We start from the raw sequence: 11,926 nt of genomic DNA on the forward strand, positions 1-11,926 counted from the left end.
ACCTGAGTCGAGTAATCGAACTCTAAGACTAGCTAGCTGATGAACCTCATGGGCTATTCCCCTCTTTTCTGGCTGTAAATATGACAGGCTACCCAGAGATCTATGACTGAGGGCATTGGTTACTACGTTCGCCTTCCCCGGATGGTATAAAATATCAACGTCATGGTCTTTAAGTAGCTCCAACCATCCCCTTTGACGTAAATTCAATTCCTTTTGCTTGAAGATATATTGGAGGCTCTTATGACTATCAACATGAATGCCATACAAGTAGTGCCTCCATATCTTTAGTGCATGAATCACCGCGGCTAACTCTAAATCGTAGGTCGGGTAGTTCTTCTCGTGCTTTCTTAGTTGTCTAGAAGCATAAGCTACAACTTTACCATGCTGCACTAGCACACAACCCAATCTAACGCCTGAAGCGTCACAATAGATAACGTAGCCATCGGTCCCTTCTAGGATCATTAGAGCTGGTGTTGAAGTTAATCTGTCCTTTAATGCAAGGAAACTCCGTTCGTAAGCATCAGTCCATTGAAATTTTGCTCCCTTTTAAGTCAACTTTGTCAAAGGTGCTGAAAGGAGAGAAAATCCCTCTACAAATATCCTTTAATAGCCTGCCAAACCGAGAAATCTACGAACCTCCGTCGGTGTTGTGGGTCTAGGATAAGTCTTTACTGCCTCAATCTTTTGTGTATCCACCCAGATGCCTTCACTTGAAATGATATGCCCAAGGAAAGCTACAGAGTTCAACCAGAATTCACATTTAGAGAATTTTGCATACAACTTCTCTTTTTCTAGAACTCTGAGCACCGTATGCAAATGATCTACATACTCAGCCTATGAACTAGAATACACCAATATATCATCGATAAATACAATTATGAACAGATCTAAAAAGGTCCTAAACACACAGTTCATCAAATGTATGAATACTGCTGGGGAATTGGTCAAACCGAACGGCATAACATGAAACTCAAAGAGCCCATATCTGGTCCTGAATGTTGTCTTCAAAATATTTTCCTCCTTAACCCTTACTTGATGGTACCCATACCTCAAATCTATCTTTGAAAATCACTTGGCACCTTGCAACTGATCAAATAAATCATCAATGCTCGGGTGCGGGTACTTATTCTTGATCGTCACCTTATTCAACTATCTAAAATCAATACACATCCGTAAGAAACCATATTTCTTCCTTTCAAATAACACAGGCGCTCCCCATGGTGATGTACTAGGTCTGATCAAGTAAGTCCTTTAGTTGTTCCCTCAACTCTTTCAGCTCAGTTGGGTCCATTCTATAGGGAGGAATAGATATTAGATGAGTATCTGGTAGTAAGTCAATAGCAAACTCAACTTCTCGCTCTGGCAGAAGACCCGGAAGCTCATCGGGAAAAACATTAGGAAACTCATTAACCACAGTGATGGACTGAATGGTTAGTGGCTCTAATTCCACATCCTGAACCTGAACTAAGTGATAAATACAACCCTTTTTGATCATCTTCCTTGCCTTGAGATAAGAAATAAATCTACCTCTCGGCGACACCGTATTACCTTTTTACTCCAAAACAGGCTCCACTGGAAATTGAAATCGGACCATCTTTGACCAATAATCAACGTTGGCATGACAAGAAGCCAACCAATCCATACCCATTATAACATCAAATTCTACCATATCTAACTCGATTAGGTCCGCTATGGTAGTTCGACTATGAACTACTATTATACAACCCTTATATACTCGCTTAGCTATCACTGAGTTCCCAACAGGTGTAGGCACCTCAAAAGGTTTAACCAATTCAAGTTTTATTCCAAACTTACTAGCAATCAACGGAGTAACATATGATAAGGTGGAACCTGGGTCAATCAGTGCATATACATCATATGAGGAGACTGATAATATACCTGTAACAACATCTGGTGATGACTTTTGGTCCTGTCGTCCTACCAACGCATAAATGCGGTTCTGAAGGCTGCTTGAGCTAGATGCTCCACCTTTTCCTCTACCATGACTCATTGGTGCTTGGGGACCTTACCCAGGGGGCGTACTGATGAAGATAATCCAGCTATAGATCCCGCTGGCTGAGCTATGCTTGCATCACCTCTCATCGACAATCCCTCAAAACGTGGCCCAGATAACCACAAGTATAGCAAACACCTAACTCCATACAACACTTCCCGACATGCTGCTTACCACACTGAGCACATCGTGGCAAGGGCGACCTCATGTGACTTGACTCACCCCTATACTGAGAACCTGAGGCCATGGAATTCTGATAAGTCCCTGAATATATAGAACGATCAAATATCTTACCGCCAAACTAAAAGGGTGCGCTAGCCGATGGCTGAGCTAGATACCTCGGGTAGTGTTGTCTTTGACCACCTCAAAACTCACTAGAAGGACTCCAAGACCTCGCTTTCTTGTTCTGGGCGCTATCATGCTCACGATCTGCCCTCTATTTCTACTTACGCTCCTCTACGCCCTGAGCGTATGCCTGAATACAAGAAATATCTATGTCTGCGGGAAGTGAGACCGACATACAATCGTTAAGCAAGTGCGGCTCTAACCCCATCACGAACCGGTGAACTCGATCCTCCATCTTAGATACAATAGTGGGAGCATACCTAGCCAATAAATCAAACTGAAGACTGTACTCCTGAACACTCATGTTACCCTGCCGAAGGGTCAAGAACCTATCAACTTCGGCCCGCCTAAGCTCTGGTGGCAGATAATGACGAAGAAAAGCTTATATAAACTCCTGGCATATTGTTGGAGGGGCATTCTCACCTCTGGACAACTCCCAAGATTCGTACCAATTAACTGCAACATCCTGAAGTCTGTAGGAAGCTAACTCAACTGACTTAGTCGTAGTGGCCTTTATTACCCTCAAAGTCCTTTGCATTCTATCGATAAGTACCTGAAGGTCTTCATTTGGATCTACCCAATGAATACTGGAGGGTCCAAATTAATGAAATCACAAACCCTCGCACTAATGGACCTATCTGTATGACCAATACCTACTTCCTAATGCGGAACCTACGCGACTACTAATAGATTTAATAGCTGAATAACATCTCTCATCTCCTGACCTGATGTATCTGGATGAGGGGTTGAACGTACAGGGGCGGGTGCTGGAGCTGGTGCCTCTTGGAGCTCTTCTGGAAAGGGCGGGGTATGCGAAGTCTGAGATGTAATCTCACTATGAGACTCTCCCTAAGCCCTGGTAACTTGTGGTGCTCGACTAGTAGTCTCACCAGCCACGAACTTTCCCTTCTGCGCGGCTGTAGTCTTCGGAGGCATCACTGAAAACGTAACATATTGTTAGGAACATGAATTCTTATATCGCATGATCTAAGATAAAAAGAGAGGATAATATCCTATATGTCCTGTAGCCTCCTGTTTATAAGTGTGGTGCACAACACACCCATAAACAAAACTCTACTAGACAAGGTTTGTAGACAACTCTAGGATAGAATTGCTTTGATACCACTTTTGTCACGACCCAAACCGATGGACCGCGACGGGTGCCCGAATCCTACATGTTGAACATCCTTAAGCATGCGTTTAAGATATAAACATGAATAACATACGTGATGGTAACCTATCTTATCTATATACCCAAAACTGGAAGCCGAAAAGGCCACATGCTATCCAACAATACATAACTGTCTACAAACCTCTAATAGAAAATACAACTGTGCAAGGACGGGACTGGGCCACGTCATACCCATATATGTATACAAGCAAATTGTACCAAAATCAAAAGCAGCTCCAGATCAAATAGAGCACGCCAACTCTCGCTGATCAAGGATCCTAAGCAAGGGGACCGTCAGCTTGCCTACCTGCACTTGCGGGCATGAAATACAAGCCTCGGGAAATAGGGCGTCAGTACGAATAATGTACTGAGTATGTAAGGCATGAAAATTAGTACACAAGAGATATAGATGAAACATGGAATAAAGAATTCTGCCTGTAAGTCTAAATAACTTTGCAAATCCTAAAATAATTATAACATCATGCATGTGCGTGTAAATGTCATGTCAGGCATAGGTATAGGTGTACATAACATCATCAAGACTCTGAGGGCATCCCATCATATCATCTCGGCCACTGTGGGCAAAATCATCAACATATACTAACTGACCAGGTGGTGGTGCGTACATAACACCATAACCTTTTTTCATATATATATATATATATATATATATATATATATATATATGTTGCACCGTACTCCTTTAGAACCACAAAGTTTTACATTGCTAAGGTTTTAATAACACTTGTTCGAATCGCTTGGTTGTAAGAAGTTTTTGTTGAAAACTTGAAGAATGGCTAACGTTCTGATTTGTAGTGCTTTTTAATTATCAATTCATGGCTAACGTTTCTAATTGTAAGAATGGTTAGTATTCAGATTGTAGTGTTTGTATACAAAATATAGAGAATGAAGTGAATGTGTAACTATCACATTATGCCACCTAATACGAAATGACTAAGAGTCATTTCTTTAGGATGTGGCTTGCTGCCACATGGGGATGGGGGAGGAAATTTAGTCTTTATCCAAACTTATTAGTTAATTAGGTAATGTCCCGTTACCTGATAATTAACCAATTACCCACATAATTAAGAATTATCTCAAATTACTTAAAATACTAATTATTTTTAATATACTTTATACATCATACTATCACAGTCATATGGTACCTTGTATGGTACTAGTCCATAAATATCGGGTATTATAGCTCGGACCGTATTTTATCCCAAATCGATAACCTTCAACGAAACTCTTTTTCTTTAATTCGTGTACACTTTATCTTTTATGACACTTACTTATTACCTGTTATAAATAGCATAAATATGCTAACCTCAAGATAATCTTATCCCCGAGTTTATGTCAGTTAACTAAAGACGAAACTTTAACGTACGAGAAACACGAGATGTAATACCGAACACGTGTTGCTCCGTGATTCAACAAGTATTTTGCCGGTTTTCGAGGTAATCATGATCACGATTTTTGATGTCTATCACTTCCCCACTACTCATCATTTTTACTTTTTACTTTCAATATTTTCACAACTCTTGCTTCTTCTATGAATTCCCTTAGAATTTTTCTTCAACACTCAACTTTCTTAGTAAGAACTTCTCCACAGATCTTTTACCACCATGTATTCTTATACTGCTATCTCTGGAAACACTGGTCTTCTCTTCGGTGGAGGCTCAAAGAAAAACAAAATCAAAGAGGGTGACGTCGAGTCCAATCCTCCAACCGTAAACACCATCATACCACTTCACCTCAGCACTGCATCTGATCTCCAGGAGCAAAAAGCACCGGCAAATTCCACAAGTGGCAGGTTTTGGCCTATTCGTAGGTACCCTTCCTCCATTCTTCCTTCTAGCATCCATGTTGTGAAGGAGGACTGTAACTTCAACAATGTATAAATCTTCGTCCCAAAGTGAGTGGAACGAGTTACTTACTCCAAAGCGGGGTTCATGTATGTCTATACATACCCCTTCACTTTAGATCCCTTCACCTCGGGGTTAAGTGAGGGACTTGACTCACTAATCTTAGAGTTTTGTCACCGGTACTAGGTCTGCTTTGCACAAGTATGCCTATTTATATGGCATACAGTGGCTTGTCACCGTATGTTCTACTCTGAAATAGGGAAAACCCTAACTCTTGCACACATGATGAACCTTTACTCCCCCCAAGATTTTTCATGGGGGAGTGTTAAACCTTAGCATGTGTGGTCATCACGCCCTCCTCACCAGTGTTGATGGCGACAACGATCGTGGATGGATAGAATGGTTCTTTGTTATTGCTGCTAGGGACATTATCCCGGCCACATCGTTAGTTTTTCCCGAATCATAGAACCTGTTTCGCAAGTCTTCATATATTTGTTTCTTCTCTAACGAAAAAACTTTCTCCTTAGCTGACATTTTTTTTCTTCGTAATCTACTCACTGGGAACCTCCACGGGTTCAAGGATTGGTTCAATGGTTCAAAGGATCCTAGACATCAACACTCCGAAAACCCGATGATGGAAATAAAGGGCTCCAAAATACGGGTGTAGAGCCAAGAATTATAGTAAGCAAAATTCTTCTTTCTTTCAATTTTATCTGTGTAAAACACTTAAGAACAATTCACTAACCGTCTTTTTTCTTATATAGGGCTTCTGAGGGGTTCTGTTAGATGCCCCGATGTCGATGCTCTCAATGGCCCCGAAGAGGCCGAGCGGGTACTTCAGAATGCCCTTAATCAGAGCAAGGCTCATGGATTTGCTCGAGCCTCCAGTGAGGATACCTCATCTCAGAGTCCCTAGTCCCAAAGTAAGAAACCAAAGAGGAAGTGTCGTAAAAGGAAGTTCAAGCACTCTGGGGAAAATATGTTTGGTTGAAATTGTTGATTCCCGCTTTCCGATCCCCGTCGATGCCCCCAGTCTAAAGAGCTTGGCCCCTAATCTCCCTATGTCACTAATTGCTGAGTCTGCCATAACTACCACGCCTTCTACACCATCTGTATCTTCTCCATCTACACCAACAACTCCTTATCCACTGACACTAGCTACCTCTTCTTGACCAGCACCGACTGCTTCTCTTCCACCGGCATCAACCGAACAACTAAGTAATGCTTCTCCTCCATAGTTTCCTGACCATAGGAACTTGGGAAATATTTACTCGACCCCATCTCAAGATACTCATGGAAGGCAAAGTGCCACTCTTTCAGTTTCAAACTAGTTCCATATTCTCTCAAGCCGGTGGAGCTTGCTAATTACCTGAAGCCGCAGGCTTCAGGGAAGAATTGGAAAAAAGATGGACTCCCTTTCTAGGGAGTGCCTAATAATGATAGCATCCTAGGAAGCTCAAATCTATTCAAGTACAAGGATGAAGCTTTGGAATCTCAAAGAGAGCCTTTAACAAGATCTCAAGCTAAAAAGTTACAAAACAAGGTCATTGGACTTCAGGAACGATCAAAGAAGTTGTTAATTGGGAGGAAGAGCTTAAGGATAAAGGATATGAGTTATCTAGGTGTTATAATGATTTTATGGTCCAAATTCATGTCCAATAAGAGGTGGATTAGATCCCAAGAAACATCCTCTGAAGAAGGTCCAAATCAGGCCACTGTTGGACCAATTTAACACCGAAAATGTTTCCAAACTTGCAGCCCATGAAGTCCTACATAAAGCCACGTTTTTATAGAATAAAAAGGACTTACTTGATGTCTGAGAATGATACAATAGTCGTGCTAGACGTTGAGTGCAAATTTCCTTCAAGATTTCCAAGATTGGTTTGGTACTCATTTCTATAAATTATGAGACTATATTTATTGCTTTCCTAGTTATTTAAGGTTATGTTTTTCTTTTACTAAAATTTTTGGAATTACTTTCCAAGAATGACTTGGTTTTTACTTCCTAGTATTTTCCTTTTCCTAAGGTAGTTGGACTTGTTGTCCAAAGTAGTTCAGGACTTTATTTCATTGTATTTTTAGGTACAATTTCGTGACCCTCTCTCTATATAAAGGGGTGTCTTCTTTGTTTTTAGAGGTAGATTATTCAGATTATTATCAATAAAAATTATGAGATTTTTCTTGCACTCTTGTATGTGGCTACTCTTGGATTTATTCTTCAACCTTCAAGACTCAACTTCAGGTGGTAAGATTAAACTCTTTCGAAATCTTAGATCACTTATAGGTATTTAAAAAAGCTGATAAGTTTAGGCTGATTGTTATTCTTGTTATTCTAAAGGGTCGGGTTTCACAATCTATCTCTGGTTTTTAACCTCTACCAAAGGCGATTAGTTCTTTGTTAGCTAATTGTTGTTGTTAGGATTAACCTTCAAGAATAAACTTCTTTGAATTTAAGAAACTCTTTCTTGAATTCAATCTATCTTTAATTTCAGTCTTCTTTTTCGTTTCCTTATTTTCTTTTAGCTTTCGCACGTTTCTTGATTTTCTTGTTTTTCTTTAGTAATTCTTGAATCCCCTATCGTGTTTTTATCAAGTGGTATCAGAGCATAGACTAATCAAGATTTCAATCTTGATAATCTTGGGAGGTTCTTGAGCAACAACAAAAAAAACAAAACAAAAACGAAAATCAGCCCCAAAAAGTGTTATTTCTCATTATTATTTTTAGAATTCAAGTATTATTTGGTTTCCATGTCAAGAAAGGAAACAAGAAGAGGGGATCCTTGTTCTTGAAGATTAAGGAAACTTCTTTCCTTATTCTTGTGGGTTTTGGGTTTCCTAAAATTCTTTTTTTTTTCTACTAACCAATTCCTATTCTTACTAGGTTTGGTCATTCACTTTTCTTTCTTTTTCTAACTCCATATTCTTATCACTAATGGTTGTGACTAGTAAAATTTATTAATAAATCTAAAAATTAACGACCAAGAGTTGCATTGAGTGGAAAAAGGCAAGAGAGGTGAGAATATTAGAAGGAAAAAGCCAAAATTTAAGAGAGACATAATTCTTCTAATCTTTGTTCAAGATGTTTCAAACAGGTAGTTATGAAGAAAGGAGGCGAGCTATGACTCAACAATTTGAAAAGTCAAACTTACAACATGCTAAAGGGAAGGAAGACAATGGTAAAGTTATTTTTCAAACAAGAGCTAAAGTGATATCTGCGATTTGTGCCCTTAGAATTGACAAAGAGTTTGGCTATAACTCAGTTAGCACTTATATGGTTGAGAAATTGAACTTGTCTTATGTTGAGCATATTGAACCCTACATGTTTGGAGGAGTAAAAGTAGATAAAAGAGTGTTATTACTATTCTCTATTGGAAGGTATGAGGATGCAATCTGGTGTGATGTGATTCCCTTGAATAATTATCATGTCTTGTTGGGAAAGACATGGTATGTTTACAGAAGAGCTTCATATAACATGGGAATAAATAGATACTCTTTTGAGATTAACGGGAAGAAACTCATTCTTGGACCTTTGACTCCCTCACAAATTTGTGAAGATAAACAGACCATTAAAGAGAATATGGAAAAGTATGAGAGAGAAAAGAATGAGAGGAGTAAGGGAGTGCATGTCGACATCCCAAGAGAGGAAAAAGGAGAGGTTGTGTTGAATGAAGAGAATGAGATGTCAAGTGAGAAAAAGAGTGAGCTTGAGGGAAAAGAAAAGAGAAAAGGCAATGAGCTAACAAAAGTATGTGAGGTAGAGTGAGAAAAATATGAGGGTTTGAGTGAAGAAAAAGAAGAAAACTTTAGTGAGATAAAAGAGGCTAAGGGTGAGGAAAAAGTTAGTCTTGAGATAAAAGTCAAAGAGAGTGTAAGTAAGAAAACATATTCTATACTTCCTAACCCATTAATTCTTTGTTGTTTTAGTTCTTGTGTTTTTGTGCAGGCACAGGTTGAAAGACCTTCTAAAAGGATAGGTGAAGCGCAAGAGATAGTGGTAAAGGATCCCATTGGATTCCAACATGAATTAGACGAAATCAATTCTTGTTGGATAGTGGAAGATAAAAGCTTGATTATTTTATTTTTTGTTGAACCTTTTGACTATTTTGATCTTTATTTACAGGTTTATGACATGTAGTTGCCTAAATACATTGCTAAGTTGGAGCCATTACATAAAAGAATACTAGGTGAAGATGTTCTATTGGTAAATAAGTCCAAGTATGGTATGTATAAATGGTTTATTCGAATTCTTGGCCTTTCTAGGATACCTAAGGTATTTTTGGAGGTAATGAACTATACTCTAATTTCTTATATTAGTGATTTTATAATTTTTGTGGATGATGATATTTTGATGCATATCAAGTCATTAACTGTAATATCTAAGTTCAAGTGCAAGAGTAATTTGCTTCCTTTTGAAATTGATTATGACATAGATAATTATGCATTCCAACTTGGTGGAAAGAGGCATGAAATTTATGAGAAGAGACTTGCTAATGAGTTAAATATTCTTTATTCTCTTATTCAAGTGCCTAATGAGTTTTCATGTGATAAATTGCTAGAATGTAAGTTTTGTTTTTTGATGGGAAATTATTCCTCTAGTCATTAGATTGTGAGCCTGTAAAAGTGCTTGCTTTTAGTAAAGAGGTTATGCATGATTATTGTGACATTAGTCATCAAATACTCTTTCATGAACCTATCTATGACTCTTTCTGTGACGGTTTGAGCAATTATGTAGAATCCATTGATGTTGCGAATATTATTGGGGAAAGTTATAATCATGAGCTTGAATATATTGATATTTTTATTTTGGAATTTATGGGTTCTTCTAACCTTCTTGTGAATTTATGTGCTTCTTTGAATAGCTTACATGTAGAAGAATCCATGACATTTATAATTGATACTTGGCTATATCATAAAAGTGTCTTATTTGATACATGTGGTAGAGATACTTGTGTTAAATGGATGCGTGATAAATCTTTTGTAATTTCATTGTCATGCACATTTTTTGACTACCTTAAGAGAGATTTTTATGGGACAAGTCTAAGTAGGCATAAATTTTATTGGGATGATGATGTCCATATGCTTTATAAAGGAGTATTTACACCTACTAGGCTTAATTGGATTAAGTGTACATATGGTCACTATCTTGTTTTATTCTTACCATTTTTTGCCATTTACTAGTGCCTGTCTTTGTTTTCTTGAAAGGTCGAAATTCGAGGATGAATTTTCTTCAAGAAGAGAGGAATGATAGCATCCTAGGAAGCTCAAATCTATTCAGGACAAGGATGAAGCTTTGGAATCTCAAAGAGAGCCTTTAACAAGATCTCAAGCAAAAACGTTGCAAAACAAGGTCATTGGACTTCAAGAACGATCAAAGAAGTTATTAGTTGGGAGGAAGAGCTAAGGATTGTCATGACCCTAAAACGGACCCGGTCATGATGACGCCTATCGTGAAATTAGGCCAGCCGACACAAACCCCCAAACCAACTAAACAGTTATAATAAGTCATTTAAAGATAGTAATAAGCTAAAAATCCCAAAAATGTAGAATAGAATAGAATAGTGTGGAAACAAACACAGCCCGACATCGGGGTGTCACCAGTCACGAGCATTTACTAAGGTATAAAAATATACTAAAAACAATCTAAGGAATACAAGAGGGAGAAGAGCAGGGCTGCGAACGTCGAGCAACTACCTTGCTAACTCCAATAACTATATCACTGAGCAATCAACACCCGCTACCAGGTTCAGAAATACCCGAATCTACACACAAGGTGCAGGGAGTAATGTGAGTACACCAACTCAGTAAGTAATAAAAGTAAATGAAAGCTGAGTAGTAAGAAAACACATAAACCACGTCATAACGCTACAACAAATGCAATACACTTCCAAAATAGTACAGAAACTATTTACTTCGTAAATCAAGCTCAGTTTCAGTAAAACCTTTTAAAACAACTTTCAATAGTTTCAAATGAGTGATAAAACAATGATTAAAAATTATGGAAAATGTAAACAGCCCCTCGGGCAAAACATGCACCATAAACTGCCCCTCGGGCATAATATCAACAGAACCAGCCCCTCGGGCTACCTCACAATCACTCGTAATCAGCCCCTTGGGCATAACATAAATCAAGAACAACCCCTCAAGCAAACATGGATCAAGAACAGCCCCTCGGGCAATAACATGAAACAATAACAGTCCCTCGGGCTACATCCTATCACTCACACTGGGTACCCGCGCTCACTGGGGGTGTACAGACTCTTGGAGGGGCTCCTACAGCCCAAGCCCAATAACAAGCCATCTCGTGGCATAGTCAAACAGGCCCTTGGCCTCAAAACAAGCTACCTCGTGACGTAACAAATCAGGCCCTCGTCCCCAAAATCATGAATCAGTACCACTACCACGGGCGCAGCCTGATCCCATAATATCCTCACAACACAGGCCCTCAGCCTCACTCAGTCAGATATCTCTCAAGCCACTCGGGTAACAGTATAACATGATGCTCAGCCCATAATATCATTTAAAATGTCAAAA

This window comes from Nicotiana tabacum, chromosome 3, assembly GCF_000715075.1.
Source record: "Nicotiana tabacum cultivar K326 chromosome 3, ASM71507v2, whole genome shotgun sequence".
NCBI lineage: Eukaryota > Viridiplantae > Streptophyta > Magnoliopsida > Solanales > Solanaceae > Nicotiana > Nicotiana tabacum.